At 59.9% G+C, this 24,869-nt stretch overlaps 1 protein-coding gene across 1 annotated transcript in view; it reads left to right on the top strand.

Moving 5' to 3' along the window:
- The first annotated feature begins 12,282 nt into the window (after positions 1 to 12,282).
- Positions 12,283 to 24,869, top strand: part of ATP2B4 (ATPase plasma membrane Ca2+ transporting 4) — a 69,112-nt gene continuing 56,525 nt past the window's right edge. The window contains 1 exon segment of the mRNA XM_063418699.1: positions 12,283 to 12,449. The gene's annotated coding sequence lies outside the window, so the exon portion shown is untranslated.

Here is a 24,869-nt window from a genome sequence, read left to right as displayed (position 1 = left end):
CTTTTCCCTGTGGATCTCCCCTGCCCGAGCAGAACCGGGTGAGCCCTGGGCCGGTGCCAGGGGCGATGCTTTGTCCTCCAAGGGTCAGCCAGGCCTGGGGGAGCTGGAAATTAAAAAAACCCAACACCCAAACGCCCTGGAGAAGAAAAGGCCGGAGAGTGGCCGAGTTTCCATCAGCGCTGGGTGACTGGAAAATCTGAGTGGGGAGAGAGGGAAGGAGAGAACGGAAGGAGAGAATGGAAGGAGAGAACTTCTACTTCCAGGGATGGAACGAGGGAGGGAGGGAGCGGCTCACGGGGCTCAGGGCGCCGCCGCCCCCCGGGCTCTTCCCCAGGCTCCTCTTCCCTCTAAAAGCTCCGCTGGAATGAGGATCCCGGCCCGGCTGCTGCTGCTCTGCTGGGAACCAGGGACAGAAAGCAGCTGAGGTGTCCCCAGGCCGGACACTGATGTGTCCCCACAGGCCGGACATTGATCTGTCCCCACAGGCTGGACACTGATCTGTCCCCATAGGCTGGACACTGATGTCCCCACAGGCTGGACACTGATCTGTCCCCATAGGCCGGACACTGATGTGTTCCCACAGGCCAGACACTGATGTGTCCTCAGGCCAGACACTGATGTGTCCCCACAGGCCAGACACTGATGTGTCCCCACAGGCCAGACACTGATGTCCACACAGGCTGGACACTGATGTCCCCACAGGCCGGACACTGATCTGTCCCCATAGGCCGGACACTGATCTGTCCCCACAAATATTTCCATCACCAAATGTCCTTCTCTGGACTCAGCCAGCAGAGCACACCTGGACACAGGTTTGGATCTGGAGCACACCTGGGCTCAGGTTTGGCTCTGGGAGCACACCTGGACAGGGGTTTGGATCCTGGAGCACACCTGGACAGGGGTTTGGTTCTGGGAGCACACCTGGACAGGGGTTTGGCTCTGGGAGCACACCTGGGCTCAGGTTTGGCTCTGGGAGCACACCTGGGCTCAGGTTTGGCTCTGGGAGCACACCTGGACAGGGGTTTGGCTCTGGGAGCACACCTGGACAGGGGTTTGGCTCTGGGAGCACACCTGGACAGGGGTTTGGCTCTGGGAGCACACCTGGACAGGGGTTTGGCTCTGGGAGCACACCTGGACAGGGGTTTGGCTCTGGGAGCACACCTGGACAGGGGTTTGGTTCTGGGAGCACACCTGGACAGGAGTTTGGATCCTGGAGCACACCTGGACAGGGGTTTGGCTCTGGGAACACACCTGGACAGGGGTTTGGCTCTGGGAACACACCTGGACAGGGGTTTGGCTCTGGGAGCACACCTGGACAGGGGTTTGGCTCTGGGAACACACCTGTCCTCAGGTTTGCATCCCTACCTCCAACACCTCCCCTGCATCTTTGCCCCTTCAGCCCCCCAACCCTGCAGAGCTCCTTCACCCCTCACCCCCGGGCTGCACCACCCCCTGCGCGGCCTTTGGGGACAGATCCTCCCTCCCCTCCTGCCCTTCCTTGGTTGTTTTTATTTTATTTTCTCCCCGGGAGCTCAGCCTCATCCCTGGCCATCCTTTATGGATGAGATGTGTCATTCCTGACCCGGGTTCACCGGGGGCGCTGCCAGCCCAGCCCGCGGCCCCTCTTTGGCCGAGTTGCTCCCGGTGCCAGCCTCGGGGCGTCCCGGTGCTCCAGCACCGCCTGTCACCGCCCGGAGCGGGGCAAAGCGGGGCTCGGCAGGGAGAAAAACGGGAGAAAACATTGGGAAAAAACAAACAAAAAAAAAAAACCTGGAAATGAAGGGCAGGTTCCGACGTCAGAGCCGGGAGCGGGGATCGGCTGTCTCAGCAGCCAGCGGGGACAGGAGCTGCTGGCGTCACCGCTGATGTGCGACACAGGCACCGGGGGGAGGGAGGGAGGGAGATCTGTGCCAGAGCCGCAGCGCCGACCCTCCGCCGATCCCGGGGATCCGAGGTGATCCCGGGGATCCGAGGTGATCCCTGCAGCCTGAGGTGATCCTGGGGATCCGAGGCAATCCCGGAGATCCGGGGTGATCCCGGGGATCCAAGGTGATCCCTGCAACCCGAGGTGATCCCACGGATCTGGGGTGATCCCTGCAGCCCGAGGTTCTCCCTGAATCCCGGACTCAGCGAGGTTGGAGAGTCCCTCTGGGATTGTGGAGTCCGAGCTGTGTGCCACCCCCACGTTGTCACCCAGAGTGTCACATCCAGGCCGTCCGTGGACACCTCCAGGGACGGGGACTCCAAAGCTCCCCGGGCTGTTCCAATCCTGCTTTTTCCACGGAAAGATCCCTCCTGACCCCGCGCTGCGTGGGGACAGTGCGGGGGATGTCCCTGTCACCTTCCCAAGCAAGGCAGGGATCTGATTTTCCAGTCCTGGCATCCCTGGGTGCCAAAAGCTCCGTGGCTGCAGGGCTGCAGGGAAAACATGCAGGAAAACCCTGCAGGGAAAACCCTGCAGGAAAAACCTGCAGGAAAACCCTGCAGGGAAAACCCTGCAGGGAAATCCTGCAGCGGAAATCCTGCAGGGGAAATCCTGCAGGGAAATTCCTGCGGGGAAATCCTGCAGGGAAATTCCTGCAGGGAAATTCCTGCAGGGAAAATCCTGCAGGGAAATTCCTGCAGGGAAAACCCTGCAGGAAAAACCTGCAGGGAAAATCCTGCAGGGAAAATCCTGCAGGGAAAGTCCTTCCCTCAGCTTGGTGGGGGGTGTGACAGTGGCCGTGTCCCAAATCTCCAGCCCTGCCAGGTGTCCCACGGCTGCTTCCCAGTGAATTCCCATCCCTTTTCCCGCCTGTCCCAGCCCTCCTTCCCTCCTGAGCTCCCTCTCCTCTCCCTCTCCCCCTGCTCTGACTCATTTCTCTCTCGCCAGGAGAAATTCTTGGGTTGTTCAAGAAGCCCTGGGAGGGTTTCCACACCTGCAGAGGCTCCCGGCAGGAGCCATGGAGCTTTTCCAGGCTGGATACGAGCACGGGAGGAGGGAGGGATGGATGGATGGAGGGATGGATGGATGGAGGGATGGATGGATGGATGGAGGGAGGGAGGGATGGGTGGATGGATGGATCCATGGATGGATGGATGGAGGGATGGATGGATGGAGGGATGGATGGAGGGATGGATGGATGGATCCATGGATGGATGGATGGATCCATGGATGGATGGATGGAGGGATGGATGGATGGATGGATGGATCCATGGATGGATGGATGGATGGATGGATGGATGGATGGATGGATGGATGGATGGATGGATGGATGGATGGATGGAGGGATGGATGGAGGGATGGATGGATGGATGGATGGATCCATGGATGGATGGATGGATGGATCCATGGATGGATGGATGGATCCATGGATGGACGGATGGATGGGGATCAGGGATCTCTCAGCACCCAGGACCCAGCAGACGGAGCCAGGTTTGGGAATGTGATCCCTCACTGGTGCAGGATTGTCCCTGTGCTCAGCCTGGATGGAGCAAGGACGGGCTGTTCCAGCTGCTGCAAAGTCCCTGGGAAGTACGAGCCAAGCGCTGGCAGGGAAAAGGAAAATATTCCAGCCTGGGAAGGAATACCCCTTCTTTTTGGGTATTTCACCCCTTTTTTGGGTATTTCACCTCTTTTTGGGAGGGTATTTCACCCCTTTTTGGGAGGGTATTTCACCCCTTTTTTGGGCATTTCCCCCTTATTTTGGGCATTTCAGCCCTTTTTGGGAGGGTATTTCACCTCCTTTTTTGGGTATTTCAGCCCTTTTTGGGTATTTCACCCTTTTTTTGGTATTTCAGCCCTTTTTGGGTATTTCACCCTTTTTTGGGTATTTCAGCCCTTTTGGGGAGGGTATTTCACCCCCTTTTTTTGATATTTCACCCTTTTTTGGGTATTTCACCCTTTTTTGGGTATTTCACCCTTTTTTGGGTATTTCACCGCTCTTACTGGATATTTAATTCCTTATTAGGGTATTTCACCCCTCTTTTGGGGGGTATTTTACCCTTTTTTTTGGGTATTTCATCCCTTTTTTTGGTATTTCACCCCTCCTTTGGGGGGTATTTTACCTTTTTTTTGGGTATTTCATCCCTTTTTTGGGTATTTCATCCCTTTTTTGGGTATTTCACCCCTCCTTTGGGGGGTATTTTACCCTTTTTTTTGGGTATTTCATCCCTTTTTTGGGTATTTCATCCCTTTTTTGGGTATTTCATCCCTTTTTGGGTATTTCACGCTGCCAGGACGAGGGAGGGCACCACACCTGCAGCTCCCGGAGGGAATTCCAGCCTTTCCCGGGCCCCTCGGGGGCCGTGGGCGCGGCCCTGCGCTCCCAGAGGAAACTTTCTCCTCTGTTTTTTGTGATTAATTCCTTCCTCCCACCCCGGCCGCCCGCAATCCCATCTTTATCCACGGCTCCCCACTCCTCCTCGGCTGTAAAATATTTATAAATCCCTACATCAGGGCCCTCCTTCGTTGTTTTTTTTTCCTCCCTTTTTTAATTATTTTTTTTCCCCCTTCTCCCTTGCCTTCCACTCCAGGAATTTCTTCATTTCCATAAATCTCGGGGAAGCTGCGAGCAATAATTTCGGATTTTTTATTTTTTAATGCTTGGGGGAATGCGCTGCCTTTTTTTAATTGCGCTCATCTGCAGCTCCTTAGCGATGCATTATTGATGGTTATTATTGCAATAAAGGATTCGTTCCTGGTTTGTTTTCCCAGGGAAAATGCTTGGAAGTGGGGCTGGTTTTCCCTATTCCCTCTTTGTCCCTGTTTTGGGAAGGGGTCACGTTTGCAGCCGAGATTTTTCCACCCATTTTCACCCCTCTTTTGGGTATTTCACCTCTTTTTGGGTATTTCATATCCTTTTTTGGGTATTTCATATCTTTTTTTGGGTATTTCACCTTTTTTTTATTTGTATTTCACTCCTTTTGGGGGAGCATTTCACCCCTCTTTTGGGTATTTCAGCCATTTTTAGGGTATTTCAGCCTTTTTTGGGGATATTTCACCCCTTTTATTGGATATTTGGCCCCTCTTTTGGGTATTTCACCTCCTTTGGGTATTTCACCTCTTTTTTGGGTATTTCATATCTTTTTTTTGGGTATTTCACCTCTTTTTTTTGGGTATTTCACTCCTTTTGGGGAGCATTTCACCCCTCTTTTGGGTATTTCAGCCATTTTTAGGGTATTTCAGCCTTTTTTGGGGATATTTCACACCTTTTATTGGATATTTGGCCCCTCTTTTGAGTATTTCACCTCTTTTTGGAGTATTTCACCTCTTTTTGGAGTATTTCATCCCTTTTTTGGGTATTTCATACCTTTTTGGAGGGTATTTTACTCCTTTTTAGAGTATTTCACCTCTTTTGGGGGGTATTTCACCCCTCTTTTGGGTATTTCACTCCTCTGGGGAGGATATTTCAACTCTTTTCTGGGTATTTCACCCTTTTTGGGGTATTTTATCCCTTTTTGGGTGGTATTTCACGCCTCCTTTGGGTATTTCACCCCTCCTTTGAGTATTTCACCCCTTTTATTGGATATTTCACCCCTTTTATTGGCTATTTAACCCCTCCTTTGGGTATTTCACCCCTTTTATTGGATATTTCACCCCTTTTATTGGATATTTAACCCCTCTTTTGGGTATTTCACCCCTCCTTTGAGTATTTCATCCCTTTTTTGGGTGTTCCCCTGTGGTATCAACACCCCTTATTGTCACCCAGCACCCCCCAAGCACCTGAGGGTTGGCTTAGGGGGAAAATCGACTTTTCTGGAAGCAGGAATCCCGAGGATCCCGGAGGATGGGAATGTCTGGAGGCTCCAGGTGTGACACAGGGGCTGCCCCTGAGTTTTTCACCGCCGCTTTGGCCTCCAAATTTCAGATTTCGGGATTTTCTGGGGACTCACTCTTCTCAGAAAGCTGCTCCCGACCCCACAGCCCTGTGAAGGTGACAAAAGTGGCCCTGCCAGTGCCATCCCTGCCCTCGCTGTCACATCCTGAGGTTTCAGCCCTGCCCTCTGCGGTGTCACCTGGATCCAGGTGTGACCTCCAGCTCTTCCAGAACCTTCTCCCCGCATCCCCGGAGGGAAAAGAGGCCCCAAATTCGGGCTGGGGATCTCCTCCACCCCCCCAGCTCGGCGCTGACAGCTCGGCAGTGACGGGCACAGCGCTCCTCTCCCTCTCCCTCGCTGTCACTTCGCTCCTGTCCCCTTCAGCACCGCCCACCGCGCTGTCACCGCCGCCAGCGGGGACATTCCTGAGGTCCCCGAGCTGTTACCGCGCTGCAAACACCGAGCGCGGGGCTCCTCCTTGATGTGAGGAACGAAACGAGGTCGGAGCCGGAGGGAGAAATGTTCATTTCGGGAGGGAGGGAGAGGAGAGGCTCGGGGGTTTTCCCTGGAGTTGTTTCCTTGGGAATTGCCCTGGAGGGATCCGTGGAAAAGATCCCAAAATTCGCCCTCATCCCGCCCAGGGATGCTCGGGAAGGAGCAGCCCAGAGGCTCCTCCTGAGCTGTCGCAGATTTTTTTGGGGGGGGGGTTTAATAACGGGCCTCAAACAGATTTAAATCCTGTTTTAATCCAGATTTAAATCCCTTCCCCATCCCTGCTGCCGTGAGTCCAGCTGGGAATGCGCAGGGATGGGGAAGGGAAAAGCTCCCGGGCACTTTGGTGATGAATTCAGGGAAGGGAAAAGGCTCCCGGGCACTTTGGTAATGAATTCAGGGAAGGAAAAGGCTCCCGGGCACTTTGGGGATGAATTCAGGGAGGGGAAAAGGCTCCCGGGCACTTTGGTGATGAATTCAGGGAAGGAAAAGGCTCCCGGGCACTTTGGTGATGAATTCAGGGAGGGGAAAAGGCTCCCGGGCACTCTGGTGATGAATTCGGGGAAGGAAAAGGCTCCCGGGCACTTTGGTGATAAATTCAGGGAAAGAAAAGGCTCCCGGGCACTTTGGTGATGAATTCAGGGAAGGAAAAGGCTCCCGGGCACTCTGGTGATGAATTCGGGGAAGGAAAAGGCTCCCGGGCACTTTGGTGATGAATTCAGGGAAAGAAAAGGCTCCCGGCCACTCTGGTGATGAATTCTGTAGGTGAGCAAACAATTCCGCCTCCTAATTACGGCCACAAAGCAAAAAATCCCTCCCAATCCCCAAATTCCTCCTCTGGAGTTTTCACTTCTCCTGTCAGGCCCCTTTTCCCCGATGAAGGAGCTGCTTAATTAGGAATTAACGGGGCTGTTGGAGTAATTGGGAGCAGGAATGGGCTAGGAGAGGTTCATTAGTGCGGTGATGGGTAATTAGCAGTTCCGTGGCTGCGGGAAATTTTTTCGGGTCTCCAAAGGCCTCGGAGCGAGGGGAAAGCCGGGAGCAGAACAGGGAATTACTGCGGATGTCACCGTGACGGGACCTTTCCCATCGGCACCCAAATTCCAGGCAGGAATCCCAAATTTGGCATCCCAAATTCCAGGCAGGGATCCCAAATTTGGCATCCCAAATTCCAGGCAGGAATCCCAAATTTGGCATCCCAAATTCCAGGCAGGAATCTCAAATTTGGCATCCCAAATTCCAGGCAGGAATCCCAAATTTGGCATCCCAAATTCCAGGCAGGGATCCCAAATTCCGGGCAGGGATCCCAAATTTGGCATCCCAAATTCCAGGCAGGAATCCCAAATTCTAGGCAGGGATCCCAAATTTGGCATCCCAAATCCCAGGCAGGAATCCCAAATTTGGCATCCCAAATTCCAGGCAGGAATCCCAAATTTGGCATCCCAAATTCTAGGCAGGAATCCCAAATTCGGCATCCCAAATTCCAGGCAGGAATCCCAAATTTGGCATCCCAAATTCCAGGCAGGAATCCGAGCCTCGGGCAGGCCCCTCCGGGTCTGGGATGAGCAGGAAGGGGGAGAAAAAGCAAGGAAAAAATAAGAAATTCCCTTAAATCCCCTTTCCAAGCAGCCGCGGACCCCCAGGACCCCCCGGCATTCCCGCAGAGCCTCTCCGGGGTTTATTTATCCCCCGGCACAGCGCTGGCGCTGCCTTTTCCTATATTTAGCCCTTGAATGGAGAGAGATTTTACAGAGATTTTACAGACGCCTGACTCTGCCTTGTGCTCCAAAGTCACTCAGTGTTTCCATGAGAAACCCGGGGGGTCCAATCGCCGAGCTCGGCTCCGTGACAAAAAAACCTTCCCGGCACTGGATTTACCCCCCTCCGCCCCCTCCGGGATGAGATCAGGATCTGGCCCCGCGTTTTGATGGGTTTGTAACTTGGCTGATACAACTCGGCTGATTTAATTCATTTTTCGGGCTAAAAAACTCCACCTACAAGTTCCCAGCCTGGGAGGCATTAAAGGCAAATTAATCCAAATATTAGGGGCTGGCTTTAAAGGGAAATCATCAGGGAAGCCGGATTTTTTTTCTTTCTTTCTTTTTTTTTTTTCTTTCTTTTTTTTTAGGGAAGAGCCTGGTGGAGAGATGTTTTCTATTTTGGGGTTATTTATTTTAACTCGGGGCTGCTGGGTCTCCTCGAGGCCTGGCACTGCCCAGGCCGGGCTCTGCTCTCTGCTTCGCTTCCAGAGCAGCCAGAAAAGCGCGGGGAGAAGAAAGGAGGTGGCAAAAATCGGGATAACAGCGGAGATTCCCCTCGGGATTTAGGGCCCTGATGGAGAACTGGGGGTGCTGCCGGTCACTGGGGTTGATTTTCCAGGGAATGGGATGGGAGAGGCCTTTGGGATGGGGTGGGGATCCAGAGGAACCTGCAGGAGGTGCAAGGAACAAGAGAATCCCCCCAGGAATCCCCCCAGGAATCCCCCCAGGAATCCCCCCAGGAATCCCCCCAGGAATCCACCCAGGAATCCTCCAGGAATCCCCCCAGGAATCCTCCAGGAATCCATCTGGGAATCCCCCCAGGAATCCCCCCAGGAATCCATCTGGGAATCCCCCCAGGAATCCATCTGGGAATTCTCCCAGGAATCCCCCCAGGAATCCTCCAGGAATCCTCCAGGAATCCTCCAGGAATCCTCCAGGAATCCTCCAGGAATCCATCTGGGAATTCTCCCAGGAATCCACCCAGGAATCCACCCAGGAATCCTCCAGGAATCCATCTGCGAATCCCCCCAGGAATCCCCCCAGGAATCCCCCCAGGAATCCCCCCAGGAATCCCCCCGGGAATCCCTCCCACATCCAGGAGAGAGCTCCTGGCTGGATCCTGGCTGGAAAAGGGGATTTGAGCCCTGGATCCCAGAGCCATGAAAAAAAGGGAATAATTAATGATCCCGCCGTGATCTGAGGAGGATGAGGAGGACGAAGGCACAGAACAGCCCCGCAGGGACTTCCAGAATCTCCCTCAGAGCTCTCCTGTGAGCTCCTGACAAAAGCCAAACCAGCCTGTCCCCATTGTCACCCCAAATCCAGACTGTCCCCATTGTCACCCCAATCCAGACTCTCCTCAGTCACCCCAAAAAATCCAGCCTGTCACCCAAATCCAGTCTGTCCCCATTGTCACCCCAAATCCAGCCTGTTCCCACTGTCACCCCAAAGTCAGTATGTCCCCATTGTCACCCCAAATCCAGCCTGTCCCCACTGCCCCCTCCCCGTGGCTGTGACACCTGGAGCCACCCCTGGGGTGTCCCCACCTGGAGCCACCCCTGGGGTGTCCCCTCCTGCAGCTCCGGGCTGGGTGGGTGGGACACGAGCGGGAGCTCCGCTCCTCAGGGCTTGTGTCCTCCTCCCTCCTGCCCCGGGTGTGGCGTGGGGACACCTCTGTCACCACCCCGGGGGTGGCCAAGCCACCAGGAGGAGCAGGTGGCTGAAGGGGATGGAGCAGGAGGGGTGGCACCAGCAGGGACACAGAGAGAGAGAGAGGGTCCCAAAATATTCCCAGAAGGAATTTGTCCCCTCTGCAGCGTGTGGGGACAGCTCGATGCTGGCTTGGAGGTGACACTCCTGCCCCTTCTCCTTCCCCCTTCTCCTTCTCCTTCTCCTTCTCCTTCTCCTTCTCCTTCTCCTTCTCCTTCTCCTTCTCCTTCTCCTTCTCCTTCTCCTTCTCCTTCTCCTTCTCCTTCTCCTTCTCCTTCTCCTTCTCCTTCTCCTTCTCCCTCTCCCTCTCCTTCTCCCTCTCCTTCTCCCTCTCCTTCTCCTTCTCCCTTTTCCTTCTCCTTCTCCCTCTCCCTTTTCCTTCTCCCTTCTCCTTCTCCCTTTTCCTTCTCCCTTTTCCTTCTCCCTTTTCCTTCTCCCTTTTCCTTCTCCCTTTTCCTTCTCCCTTTTCCTTCTCCCTTTTCCTTCTCCCTTTTCCTGCCCCTGCCCCTGCCAGGATTTTCCCTTTTCCTCCCTGTGCTTCTCCTCACACGTGGCCTGGAGGAGTTTTTGGGGCTGTTCGTGGCTCTCTTCAGGAATCCCTGCCTGGAATCACATTTCCCACACGCATTTTGGCTGCTCCCTCCCGCAGCCGCTTTTCCCCTTTTTCAACCCAAACCCGGGAGCCCGAGGAGGCTGCAAATTCCTGGCCCTGCCCTGCTCCCGCTGCTTCCCTGAGGCAGGAAGGCTGATTTCCTCCCGGGAGCCCGAATCCAGATGGTCACAGATCCCTTCCAAGCTCCCAGAACCTGTTGGAAAAGGCCATTATGTCTCAATAGCAGTTTTGCATCCCGGCCCGTTGCAAGCTGCTCCAACACCTCTTTTCCAAGCTGTTCCCTGCTCCAGTCTGGTCAGGGCTGGCTGATTTTGGTGGAGGGATAAAATCCCTGTGTTTATTCCCATTTTTTTTATGTGTCCAAGCATGGAGCGGTTCAGTGGAAGAGGCCTGAGGTTGTTTTTTTGAGACTCAACCTTTTTCCTTGTCATGAGAATCCCCAGCCCTGAAATATTTTTGTTTTCAGAAGGAATAACCCCGTGACACTCCCCAGGAAGACGGCAAGGAGGAATTCCCAGCCCAGGGCGTTCTCCTCCCCTCAAAGCAAAGCTCAGGTTGTGCATCCAAAGGATGCAGAGGTGGAATTAAATCAGATTTCAAACAACAAAACACCCCCTGGGTCAGCTCAGCTGAGCAGGGAGGTCCAGCCCGGTGAGCTGAGGGAGGGATTTTGGTGGAAAAAGGAAGGAGGAATTCCCAGGGCTGGGCTCCGAGCCTGCTCAGGAATGTGGAACGATGGAAGTGCAGGCCCTCAAGGGGGGAAAAAACCGTGTTGGGAGCGCTAACGAGGGGCTGTGCCCGCACTGGTTTAACTGGAACTGCTGGGAGCACAAACTGGGCCTCGGGAGGGGATTTGAGGTGCCCCCCTCACAGCCCCCGGCCTGAGGCCACCGCGGGCGGCCAGCACGGGGTGCTCTGGGAAGGGCCCCAGGAGGGATTTTATCCCTCAAAAATTAAAATAAAATAAAATAAAATAAAATAAAATAAAATAAAATAAAATAAAAATAAAATAAAATAAAATAAAAGTGAGGGTTTGGTCTGGGATTGGGGGGGTTTGGTCGTGCTGGACCCTCGTGGCTCTCGGGGTGCCAGCACCCCCAAAGTGATGCTGTCCCATGAGGGGACAGCTGCTTTCAAGGGGGGTCAGACCCCAAACCCACTACAGCCCCACAAAGAACCCAAATTTTGCCACAGGTCACCAAGTTCCAAGTTCCCCACGCCCGGAGTTTGGGTGCCCTCGTTTTTTGGGGTCCCCACACTTTTTTGGGGGGCACACCCCTCTCTTCCCTGGGGGTGGGGTCTCCACATTCCCCACTGGTGTCCCCACACTGCTCGGGGGGCCCCGTGGGGGTCCCCACATTGCCCGGGGGGTCCCCACATTATTTGGGGTCGCACCCCCCACTCTGCCCGTGGGGTCTTCCCACTCTTTGGGGTACACTCATTCTCTTGTCCTGGGGGTCCCCAAACTTTTTGGGGGTGCACCTGTGGCCCTGTCCAGTGTGTCCCCACCCTGCCTGGGAGTCCCCACATGGCCCGGGGGGGTCCCCACTCCTCCCAGGGGTGTCCCCACATGGCCCGGGGGTCCCCAAATCGCCCAGTGGTGCCCCCACCCTTTCCGGGGGTGTCCCCACCTCCCTGCCCAGTGTGTCCCCACTCTTCCTGGGGGTGCCCCCACATTACCCGGGGGTGCCCCCAAATCTCCCAGCGCTGCCCCCACCTTTTCCAGGCGCGCACCCCCCCCTCCGCCCGCGGGTCCCTGCCCCTGTTGGGGGTCCCCCACCCCGCCGCCCCCCGCTCCGCGCCCTTCACCGCGCTCCTTCCCTGTCCCCCTTAAGCGGCCGTCGGGGCGTGCAGCCACCTTAAGGGAGCCCCTCCCCCGGCGGGCTGGGACGAGCCCTCCCCCTCCCTGCCCGCCGTCCCCTCCCTCGCCGGCCCGGCCCCGCACGGCCCCGCACGGCACGGGGGTTGCCATGACAAGCATTTTCTCCCGTTAGCTCCGGGACCGCTGCCCCCCTCCAGCCCATGGCCAGTCGCGGAGGCTCCGCCGCCAGCCGGGCGCCGTGGGACCGGAGCCGGTGAGCGCTGGGGGGGGCAGCGGGGTGCGGGGGGTCCCGGGGGGGGTTTGAGGTGCTGGAGGTATCGGGGGGGGACACACGGGAGCGGCGGCCGCGGAGGGGGCTCCTTGTGGGGGCTCTTTGTGGGGGCTCTTTGTGGGGGCTCTTTGTGGGGGCTCTTTGTGGGGGCGCTGCCAGCGGGGGTTTCACCGCCCCGATCCGTCCCAGTGCAGCAGGTGGGATGGGGGGGGCTCGGCGTGGGTTCCTAAATAATGGGGGGGCTCGGAGTGGGACCCCCCCGAGCCCGATCGCACGTGGGAGGGGGTGCGGGGATGGGGTGACCCCGCTCCCGCCGCTCCGCGGGGCGCGCAGCCCCCAAACATCTCGTGGGGGGCAGCTCCGGGTGCCCCCCGGTATTTGGGGTGGGGAGGACGCTCCGCTCGGATCCTACAACTTGTTGCCCGCCCTTGAGGCGGCGGTGGGGGGAAATTGGGGTGGGGGCGCGGGGCGCTGGTCGCGCGTGTTGCCGGATTTTTGGGAGGCAGCGAGTTGTGGCATTGCGGGGAGGAGGAGGATGAGGATGATGGAGGAAGGAAGAGGCGGGGGAAGGGGAGGGGGGCTTGCGGCAGCCCAAGGACAGAGCGGGGAAGGTGCTGCGTGGGTGGGTTTGGGGTGGTTTTTTCCCCCACCCGTGGGGCTGCTCCGTGCCTGGAGTGGGGTGGGGAGGGTGGGATGCGGTGGGGAGGTGCGTGGGGGGGTTTGCCCACGCCACGGCTGGGCACGTCCCCCTCCTGCCTGCACCAATCCAGCTGGGCAGAGGCACGGCAGAGAAAACAGGAGTGGGGAGGCGGAAAATAAATTAAAAAAAAAAAAAGAAAAAAAAATCAGGAAATCTATTGGAAAGCCCGGCCAGGCTCTGGCCTCGTCCGCCTCGTCCTGCCTCTGTCCCCAGCGCTCTCCCTGCATCCCAGCCCCGGCTCTGGAGCCTCGCAGCATTCCCGGCCTGGCTCGGTGGGTCCGCGCCCCCCGAGGGCTGCCCGGCGGCGGGGGCGGGGGGCGCTGCGCGGGGCCGGGGGTCCCTCCCCGCTTCTCCAGAGGCGAGTGGAGATGTTGGGAGGGGAGGAGGGACAATAGGTTATTGTGCTCTTATCTCCGGAGACCTGAGCTTGGGTGGGGGTTTGCGGTGCGAGGCTCAAACCAGTGCAGCCAGTTTCTGCCCGTGGCCGTGGAGCGGCAGCCCTGGACGTGGGTGGACGGGCAGGAGCCGAGGGTGGAGGTGAGCTGGGGTGGAGGTGAGTGCTCGGAGCTCGCCCTGGGGCACCCAGAGCCGTCCTGGGGCCGGGGGACCTCGAGATGAGCCCCCCACCCCAAAGCCCCCCGGACGAGGCAGGGGCTGCAGCGCTGCCTGCGCCCTGGCAGCCTCCAGACGCTGCCCTCAATCTTTCGCTTCCCTGAGCACTGAAACGCACCTCGATTATTAAATCATGAGCGAGAGAGGCTGACGCCCCCGCGCTCCGCCTGCCCCACCCCGCCGCGCCCCGGGGATCCCTCCCTGGCCCTGGGCTTCCCTCCCCGGCTGCCCCCTCGGGTGAACCCCCCCGGGACCCCACCCGCGGGCTCAGGGGGGGCTGCAGGTGCCCCTCGGCTCTGGGGGGGTGCAGGACCCTCCCTCAGTGGTGGGCGCTGGGTGGGCTTGGAGGCCTCCCCAGCTTCCCCGCCGTGACTCCCCCCGGCCGGGCTGGCTTGGCCGTGGCACGGGGAGGGTGCCGGGATGGTGCAGCCGGAGCTGGGAAGCGCCCAGGGCAGGAGGCAGCGCTCGCCCGTCCCCCCCTGGCACCGCGCATTCCCCGCGGGCTCCGGCCCCGTCCCACCCCGGCCGCCGGCGGGGCCGTGGGTGCCGAGCCCCGGCTCCTTTCCCTGCTCCCTTCCCGGCTGGAAAAGCGCTGGAAGTGCTGCAGGTAGAGAGGTTTGAGAGGGCGCAGGCTGTTGTTGGGTGTTGGTTTCTTTCTGGTTTTGTTTTTTTTTTTTTCTCTTGGTTTTTTTTTTTTTTTTCTTTTTTTTTTTTTTTTCCGCTGGCGATGATGACGGAGGGAATTCCCTGCGCCGCCGGCTCGCCGCTCGCGTGCCGTGGGTCCGCATCTCTTCCCGGGGGGAATCTGTCGCTGTTGTCACCCGAGCCCTGCGCGCCTCCGGAGCCGGGAGCGGCCGCGCCCGAGCCCCCCGGGCGGGGCGGGGGCGGCAGCCCAAGGGTGGCACGGCTCCTTGGGCAGGATGAGTAAGAGCAGGGAGGGACGGCTGCTCCTCTCCACTATTGTTCAGCAGTCGAAAGCGGCGGGGTGGAGCCCAGCCTGGAGTTTCCCCTCGTCCCCAAGCCCTGGCAGATGAGCCCGCTCCTTCCCCGCCCGCCCCCTGCTCCGTCCCCGCCCGCCCCTCGCCGGGATCTCCGCGCGTTCCCCGCTCCTCTCTCGGCTTGTGGTTTGTTGTTTTTTTATCCTTTTCCTGTTTCTCCTCCCTGCTAGGCCACGAGCGGAGTTTTCCCGCAGTGGCCGCACGCGTCCGCCCCGGCGGCGCGGGTTGGAGCCTGCGGCGATTTGGGGACCCCAAATCCCTGCGGCGGGGGGGACCCGCGGCCGCCGCCCGTTCCGAGCTGCCGCTGCTGCTGCTGCTTTTGCTCGCCAAGGGCCCGGGGAAGGGCTGGCAGCTCCGGCTTCCTCCTCGCCCACGGCTCCTCCCCGCCGGGCACGGCTGCGCCGTGCTGGGAAAGGAGCCGGCGGAAAAGCTGCGGTGAGAGCGCGGGGGTCCCGCGGGGCTCCGGGAGCGGCGGGGCACGGGGGGGAGCGCGGGGGTGGCACCGACAGGGAGCCTGGGGTGGCACCGACAGAGAGCCCCAGCACGGCCAGGGAGCCCCGGGTGGCACGGCCAGGGAGCTCCGGGTGTCACGGCCAGGGAGCCCCGAGTGGCACCGACAGGGAGCCCGGGGGTGGCACCGACAGGGAGCCCCGGGGTGGCACGGCCAAGGAGCCCCGGGTGGCACGGCCAGGGAGCCCCGGGTGGCACGGCCAGGGAGCCCCGGGTGGCACCGACAGAGAGCCCCAGCACGGCCAGGGAGCCCCGGGTGGCACGGCCAGGGAGCTCCGGGTGTCACGGCCAGGGAGCCCCGGGTGGCACGGCCAGGGAGCCCCGGGTGGCACGGACAGAGAGCCCGGGGTGGCACCAACAGGGAGCCCTGGCACGGCCAGGGAGCCCCGGGTGGCACGGACAGGGAACCCGGCACGGCGGGGGTGCTCGGTGTGGCTGTAGGGATGGGTGCAGGACCCTTGGAAGTGGCCGATGGTCAGCGTGGGATGGAGGTCCTTGGATGGGTAGTGACCAGTGATGAGTGACCATGACCTCCCTGGGGTGGGGAGGTGACTGATGGTCAGTGTGGCCGTGGCAGTGGCTTGCGGGTCCTGTGGGAGGTGACCCGTGCTCCATGTGACCGTGGCAATGGGAAGTGACCGACGCTCAGTGTGACCACAGCAGTGGGATGCAGATCCTAGGATGGGAAGTGACCGGAGCATGGTGTGACCGTGGCAGTGGGAGATGACCAGTGCTAAGTGTGACCATGGCAGTGGTCAGTGACCAGTGCTGTGTGTGACCATGGCAATGGTCAGTGACCAGTGCTGTGTGTGACCATGGCAGTGGTCAGTGACCAGTGCTGGGTGTGACCATGGCAGTGGTCAGTGACCAGTGCTGGGTGTGACCATGGCAGTGGTCAGTGACCAGTGCTCAGTGTGACCTCCCTGGTGTTCCCCATCTCTCTGGTTTGCTGGGAACGCCGGGATCCAGGGATTCCCGGATCCAGGGATTCCCAGATCCAGGGATTCCCAATCCAGGGATTCCCAGGATGGAGCGGCTGTCCTGGCCCACCCGAGGGGATCGGGGGTGCAGAGCAGGAGAACCTGAACCCTTCCCTGTCCCCTCGTGCTGTGCCGGGTGGGAACAGGGCCCGGTGGGGCTGGGGATGCTCTGGGGGGAGCAGCTGTGATGGCCGAGGGTGGCAGAGCTGTCCCCAACCTCCCTCCTCTCCACACAAAGGTGACCAGCTGGGGAACAGGGACAGGCAGGTGACAGGATCCTGCCCAGCCCAGTGGTTTTCCAGTGGGAACCTCTGTTTTTTCCCAGTGACACTGGGACAGGGAATCTGTTTTGGGGTGCAGGGCCAGCCTTGGGGTCCCCAGCAGCAGTGACAGCCACAACCCCTGTCACCTTCCCCCAGCGCCGAGGCCGAGCTAATGAACCCTGCGACTTTGATGTTTTAATTAGCTGCTTTTGGCTTTAATGCACGGGGATAATAGAGTTTCCACGGACTTATAAACCCTGCCCCTCCGCTGGATCATTAGCAAAAGGGGAAAAAGACTCAAGGTGAGGCTGGGTAGGGGCAGGAGGGAAGCTGGAGCCCTGCAGAGCGTGTGACACCCTCTGGGGTGTCACCCACCCCGGCTGGTGACTCTTTTAAACCGCTAATTAAGCACTTTAAACCCTGGGAGAGCTCTGTGTGAGTAAGAGCCGAGCTCAGAGTCCTCCTGCGTTTGTTTGTGAGCTTCGGGGAGGGAGCTGGGGTCCGGACGTGGCAGAGCTGATGCCCCCAGCCAGGTGATCCAGGCCCCCCTGGGATTCAGGATCGGGAATTGGGGTGGGGGCTCCCCTCTGGGGCTGGCCCTGCTCCCCCCAGTGTTGTTGTTTAAATTTTAGGGGGAGGTCCCCAGGGAGGGTAAAATTTAAACAACAACAAATGGTGCCCAATGTCCACCAGGAGCCCCCCAAAATTTAAACAACACCCCAGGGTGACCTCCAGGCCACTGCGGGCCAGGCTGGTGGTGAGGGACAAGGGGACCCATGGGTGCTCCTGGGCAGCTTCCTGGGGTTTCTGGGGACCTAAATATGGGCCAGGAGGGTGCAGGATGGGGAGGGGACAGGCGGATGTGACACCAGCAGCCCTCTGCCCAAATCCAGGCTCAGGAGGGAAGGGAGGTGGGATGGAGCCACACCAGTGCCACACTGAGGGGCTAGGACACACCAGGGCCACACCGGGGCCACACCAGGGTCACACTGAGGGGCCAGGACACACCAGAGTCACAGCAGTGCCACACTGGGAGAACAGGACACATCAGGGCCACACCAGGGCCACACCAGGGCCACACTGAGGGACCAGGACACACCAGTGCCACACGGCAGGGACCAGGCCACCACACCAGTGCCACCCCAGTGCCACACTGAGGGACCAGGACACACCAGTGCCACACGGCAGGGACCAGGCCACCACACCAGTGCCACCCCAATGCCACACTGAGGGACCAGGACACACTGGGGCCACACGGCAGGGACCAGGCCACCACACCAGTGCCACCCCAGTGCCACACCAGTGCCACATTGGAGGGACTGGGTCACACCAGTGCTACACTGCAGGGACCAGGCCACATCGGTGCCACACTATAGGGACCAGTGCCACCACCCCAGTGCCACACCAGTGCCACATTGGAGGGACTGGGTCACACCAGTGCTACACTGCAGGGACCAGGCCACATGGGAGAGACTGGGCCACACCAGTGCCATGCCAGTGCCACACCAGTGTCACACTGCAGGGACCAGGCCACATCAGTGCCACACCAGTGCCACACTATAGGGACCAGTGCCACACCAGTGCCACACTATAGGGACCGGTGCCACCACACCAGTGCCACACCAATGCCACCACACCAGTGCCACACCGCAGGGACCATGCCTGTCCCCTGCCACCCCTACCCACTGCTGTCACCCAGGCCCTGGCGTGTCCTCAGCCCGGCCACCTCCCCACCGGGCCAGCAGCACCGAGGGGAAGCTTCACCCAGACCCTGCCCCTTTGTGCCCACCGGGAAACTTTCCCCGGGGCCGAGCGGGGCTCGGGGGCCCGCCCGGGCTGTCCCTTCCCCGGCTCCCGGCCGTGCCCGGGCTCCGGCAGGGCGCGGATCCCACCCGGAAGGGTTTGTCCGGGCAGGGAGGAGAATCCGATCCCTCCTTTCCCCCGGCTGCGATCGCGGCTCTCCGTGGCCTCGGCCGGCTTCTCTCTGCCGAGCCCCCCGCCTCTGCTGGCTCTGGTGCCTCTGGTGGCTCTGCTGGTGGCTCTGGTGGCTCGGGGAGGGTCCCCGCCAGCAGCGATTTGCCGACATCTCCTCTTTGTCTGCGGCTCGCAAAGGTCAGCCCTGCCTCGCTCCCTTTCAGGAGCTGTAAATAATCCCGGCTGCTTGTGCCGCGGGGCCGGCTCCGGGGCTGAGACCAGCATCCTCCTCCTCCTCCTTTTCCTCCTCCTCCTCCTCCTTTCCTCCTTTTCCTCCTCCTCCTCCTCCTCCTCCTCCTCCCCAGCGCTGCCCAGCCGGGGGCACAGCCGTGTCCCACGCCAAGGGCAAGAGCCGGGATGGCTGCTGCCTCCTCCGGGCTAAAAATAAGCCTGTGGCCCTCGCCCTGCTGCCTCTGCTGGGTCTGGGGGGGCAGGGGGTGAATCCGGGCTCGGGGCGGTGGCAGGGCCCGTGTGGGGTTGGGAGTGACCTTTGCTCTTTGGGCATTGGGGTAAGGAGGGGTCGGTGTTGGGGTTTTCAGGGTCCGGGCTCGTGTTTCGGGCAGGAGGTGTCTGATTTTCGGCGCCGTTTCTCGAGATGCTAATTCAGGACGCTGCTGTAGCAGCTGGAGCTTTGCTGTCCCTTGGCCACCCCTCGCTGGGCCGGGAGGTGCCCGAGGCCCCTGGAACTCCCTGCTGGCCCCTGGAACTCCCTGCTGGCCCCTGGAACTCCCTCCTGGCCCCTGGAATGCCCTGCTGGCCCCTGGAACGCCCTGCTGGCCCCTGGAACACCCTGGTGGCCCCTGGAACTCCCTCCTGGCCCCTGGAATGCCCTGGTGGCCCCTGGAACTCCCTGGTGGCCCCTGGAACGCCCTGGTGGCCCCTGGAACTCCCTCCTGGCCCCTGGAATGCCCTCGTGGCCCCTGGAATGCCCTCGCCTTTTCTTTTTCTTCTCTCGCCTTTTGTTCCTGCTGCTTGGGAATGCCGATGCCTCCTCGCCTCTCCCGGGGCTCCAGCCTTGCCAGAGGCTTCGTGGCTCGGCCCTCGCGGCGTTCCAGCTCCTCGCCTCCCTTCCCACCTTCTCGCCAGCTTCTTAAAAATAACCCCATGTTGCTGGAGCGCTGCTGGGGCCACATCCCAGGATCTGGTGGGAAAGCTGCTTTCCCCATCCCAGGATCCGATGGCAAAGCTCCTTTCCCCAGCCCAGGATCTGGTACAAAGCTCCTTTTCCCATCCCAGGATCTGGTACAAAGCTCCTTTCCCCATCCCAGGATCTGGTGGCAAAGCTCCTTTCCCCATCCCAGGATCTGGTACAAAGCTCCTTTCCCCATCCCAGGATCTGGTACAAAGCTCCTTTCCCCATCCCAGGATCCGGTGGCACAGCTCCTTTCCCATCCCAGGATCCGGTGGCTTTCCCGCTCCTGCCGTTCCGCAGGCAGCCCGGGCACACCGGGGTGAGCGAGGCTCAGTCCTCCAGCACTGCCCCCTCTCCTCCTGGTCCTGTCCAAGCCCCCCCAATTTTGGGATGAGCCCCGGGAACGCTCCGAGCGGGCTCCGCCGGCGGTGGCGGATGACAGTGCCCGGTGTGACAATGGCAGTGCCCGGTGTGACAATGGCAGTGACAATGGCAGTGCCCTGTGTGGCAATGGCAGTGCCCTGTGTGACAATGGCAGTGACAATGGCAGTGCCCTGTGTGGCAATGGCAGTGCCCTGTGTGACAATGGCAGTGACAATGGTGTGACAATGGCAGTGCCAGGTGTGCCAGATGGCAGTGCCTGGTGTGACAGTGGTGTGACAATGGCAGCACCCGGTGTGACAATGGCAGTGCCCAGTGTGACAGTGGCAGTGCCCGGCGTGACAGTGGCAGTGCCCGTGTGACAGTGGCAGTGCCCGGTGTGACAATGGCAGTGCCCAGTGTGACAATGGTGTGAAAATGGCAGTGCCCGGTGTGACAATGTCAGTGCTTGGTGTGACAATGTCAGTGCTTGGTGTGACAATGGCAGTGCCCAGTGCCCACGGCTGCCCAGAGCCCCCCGCTCCAGAGGGCTCCGTGCCGGAGCCGGGCATGTGGCCGTGCCACCAGCAGGGACCCGAGGTGGCCTCGGCGCTGGGGACACGCCTGGGGCTGGCCCGGGCGGGAGGGAGCCGTGCTCCGGCGTGAACCCGAGTTAAACATTGCTGCTGCCTCTGGAGCGGGCAGGGATTAGTGCGGGAGGGAAACGAGGGCAGGCTGGATTTGTGGCAGCTGGGAATGCCAGGCCGGCGCTGGGATGGCCGGAGAGAGGCCGGAGGAGGGTCACAGCGTGGGGACAGCCTCTGGGAAGCTGGAGTGACAGCACAGGCCTGGCTGTCCTTTTTTGGGATACAGCGAGAGAGTTGTGGGAACACAGTGAGGGATCCCCGGACACTGCAGCCCAGCATGGGCACACTGCCCCCCGTGGCTCAGGGCGCCGATTCCTGCCCCCCATCCCAATGGAAAAACGCCAAACCCACAGCCAGGACTCCCCCTCCAGCCCAGCTGTCCCCCGGGATTGCTCTGCCTGCAGGAATCCCCTGCATTCCCCAGGCCTGGGCTCCTCTTCCCTCCCCCAGCGTTTTCCCTGCGGTATCGGGGCCTTCCTCACCCTCTGCACCAGCCTCTGCCCCTTCCACGGAGCCCAGGCAGGGCTGGGCAGGGTCTGCTCCTGGAATAATGAGGAGAGTGGGAATTCAGGGGCTGAATCAGCTGCAGGGAGCCGGGATCAGAGGCTTGGCCGGGCTGGGAGAAGCTGGGAAGCGTGGCCTGGGAGCTTTCCTGGGTGTCCCACTGCAGACGTGGCTCTGAGTCACCACATCCTGCCCGGGAAGGTTTCGGGTCCCCGCGCTTCCATCGGGGCAGCCGGGCAGGGTCCTGCTGGATTCCTGGTGGGACCAAAGCCGTGCTCACCCCTAGGGACAAATCCTTGGGGCCACAACCTCCCCTGTGTGCAGGCTGGGAGAGGGTGAAGCTCCACATCCTGCATTTTCCAGTGTGACTGGTGCTGGCTATTTTTAGTCGTCCAAATTAAGCTCGCCTTAAATGCTGTCTTTTTGAGGTTTCTTTGAGGGAGGAGGCCTGGAGTGGTGTTATTTCCCAAGTGATGGGCTGCTCTCCAATCTGACCCCGGCTGGACTGGCCAAAAAAACAGAGGGAAGGACCCGAGCTGTGGCTGGGAAGTGTTTCCTCCCCGCAGAGCTGCGCCCCAGGGTGTTTCCAGAGCCAGCAGGAGATTTCCTGGGGGAAGGAGAAAGCAAACAGCCGAGCCCTGGGGAAATCCAGCGGGAAAAGCTCATCCTGCTACCTGCTCTGGCATCCCTGCCCCTGGGAGCAGCCTGGCTGTCCCACGGGGTGTTAAATCCATGGATTTCTCATCTCAGGGATGTTTTGGATTTATTGGAGAGTGCTGGGTGCTGCGTGGGGCTCCTAGGGGAGGTGGAAAAGGCTGGATTTTTTTGGGAGTGCTGAGATGCTGCTCCCTGTTTTGGGGGAGGCTCATCCAGAGGGGGGCTGTCCTGGTATCCATGGATTCTCCAGGATTCTCCAGGGTGGGTGCAGCCGATCCCAGGGGCTCAAACCCCACCCACGCCGTGCTCCAGCTCCGTGTCCCCCGCTGGATTCTGTGGTGGCAGCTCCTGATCCCCTCCCCGTTCCCTGCTTCCCTCCATTCCCCGTTTCCCCTCCTCTCCCCATCCGCGCCCGTCTCGCCTCGCCGGGCACCCTCTGGAGCATCCCAAGCCCGGAGCCGGTGCAGGAGAGGCTTTTCCTGCCCTGCTTCCCTCGCTGCTCCCTCAGCAGCAGCAGCAGCAGCAGCAGCAGCAGCAGCAGCAGCAGGAGGGTGTTTCCGTGCAGGTCAGCAGCCAGGGGATCCTCGGGCTCCTGCAGTCGGACGTGAAATGCATCGAATGCGATGCTGCAGATGGATTCCTGCAGCGCCGGGGCCGGGCGGCCCCGAGGGCAGGCACGGGAGGGGCTGGAAGGGGTCCCTGGCTCTTCCAGATCCCCTTTTCCCTCTGGGAAGGACAATGAGGGAGCCTCCCTTCCTCCTCCTCCTCCTCCTCCTCCTCCTCCTGCCCTGGCTGTGTCTGGTGGGGGTCTGGCCCCTCCTGGGGGATCCTTTGGGTGCAGGGTGGCTGTGAGGGGATCCGGGGGAAGGCAGGGGGGAGCAGAGGGGTGATCCCAAATCAGGGTTCAGGGGAAGGCAGCGGGGGGCAGAGGGGCGATCCCAAATCAGGGTTCAGGGGAAGGCAGGGAGGGGCAGAGGGGCGATCCCAAATCAGGGTTCAGGGGAAGGCAGGGAGGGGCAGAGGGGCGATCCCAAATCAGGGTTCAGGGGAAGGCAGGGAGGGGCAGAGGGGTGATCCCAAATCGCAGCCCCCTCACACGGGGCCAGCCTGCCCTCGAGTGTGGGAGCAGCCGAGGTGGTGCTGGGGGACCCCAAAAAGTGCTGGGGGACCCCAAAAAAGTGCTAGGTGACCCAAAACGGTGCTGAAGGATCCCAAAGAGTGCTGGGGAATCCCAAATAGTTCTGGGTGACCCAAACAGTGCTGGGGGACCCCAAAGGGTGCTGGGGGATCCCAAAGGGTGTTGGAGGATCCCAAAGGGTGCTGGGGAATCCCAAATAGTTCTGGGTGATCCCAAAAAATGCTGGGGGAGCCCAAAGGGTGCTGGGGGATCCCAAAAGTTCTGGGTAACCTTAAGGCAGTTCTGGATGACCCCAAACAGTGCTGGGTGACCGCAGACAATTCTAGGTGACCCCAAACAGTGGTGGGGGATCCCAGACAGTCCTGGGTGACCCCAAACAGTTCTGAGCGACCCCAAACACTGCTGGGTGACCCCAAACACTGCTGGGTGACCCCAAACACTGCTGGGTGACCCAGTCCAAGCTGCCACCCCTGCATTCCCACTCTCCTCGTTATTCCAGGAGCAGACCCTGCCCAGCCCTGCCTGGGCTCCGTGGAAGGGGCAGAGGCTGGTGCAGAGGGTGAGGAAGGCCCCGATACCGCAGGGAAAACGCTGGGGGAGGGAAGAGGAGCCCAGGCCTGGGGAATGCAGGGGATTCCTGCAGGCAGAGCAATCCCGGGGGACAGCTGGGCTGGAGGGGGAGTCCTGGCCGTGGGTTTGGCGTTTTTCCATTGGGATGGGGGGCAGGAATCGGCGCCCTGAGCCACGGGGGGCAGTGTGCCCATGCTGGGCTGCAGTGTCCGGGGATCCCTCACTGTGTTCCCACAAATCCCTCACTGTGTTCCCAGGGGATCCCTTGCTGTGTTCCTGGGATCCTTTACTTCTTTCCCTTGGATCCCTGGCTGTATTCCTGGGATCCCTCACTGTGTTCCTTGGATCCCTCATGGTATTCCCACAGATCCCTCACTGTATTCCCAGGGGATCCCTTGCTGTATTCCCACAAATCTCTTGCTGTGTCCCAAAGATCTCTCACTGTATTCCTGGGATCCCTTGCTGTGTTCCAACAGATCCCTCACTCTATTCCCACAGATCCCTCACTGTGTTCTTGTGGATCCCTTGCTGTATCCCATGGATCCCTCACCCTTTTTCCCACAGCTCCCTGGCTGTGTTCCCACAGATCCCTCACTGTATTCCCAGGGGATCCCTTGCTGGGTTCCCTCAGATTCCTTGCTGTATTCCCAAAGATCCCTCGCTGTATTCCCGCTGTTCCCTCGCTGTATTCCCACTCCTCCCTCGCTGTATTCCCGCAGTTCCCTCTCCCGGTGCCAGCGCTGCCCCTGACACCCGGATTTTCCCACTAATCTGGGCCCTATCGCTGCTAAAGCCGCGATTATCCCTGGATTAGCGCTGCTGCTTAGGGACCCACCTGGGGCAGCGCCGGGGCCGTGCCAGAGCCTCCCCAAATCCTTCCCCAAATCCTTCCCCAAACCACCCCCAAACCACCCCCAAACCACCCCCAAAGCCCCCCAAAGCCTCCCCCAAACCACCCCCAAACCACCCCCAAACCTACCTAAAGCCTCCCAGAGCCTCCCCTAAACCTCCTCCAAATCTCCTCAAAAACCTCAAACCTCCCCAAACCGCCCCCAAACCCCCCCAAACCTACCCAAAGCCTCCTTAAAACCTCCTCAAAACCTCCCCCAAACCTCTCAAAACCTCCCCAGAGCCTCCCTGTTGGGAATGACAGGATTGGGAATGACAACATTGGGAATGGCAGGATTGGGAAGGACAGGATTGGGAATGGCAGGATTGGGAATGACAGCATTGGGAATGGCAGGATTGGGAATGACAGCATTGGGAATGACAGGATTGGGAATGACAGGATTGGGAATGGCAGGATTGGAATGGCAGGATTGGGAATGACAGCATTGGAATGACGGGATTGGGAATG

This window comes from Prinia subflava, chromosome 23 (genome assembly GCF_021018805.1).
Source record: "Prinia subflava isolate CZ2003 ecotype Zambia chromosome 23, Cam_Psub_1.2, whole genome shotgun sequence".
NCBI classification, from domain to species: domain Eukaryota; kingdom Metazoa; phylum Chordata; class Aves; order Passeriformes; family Cisticolidae; genus Prinia; species Prinia subflava.
Note: the sequence above shows the minus strand (reverse complement) of the source record. Positions and strands in the feature narration are given on the sequence as shown.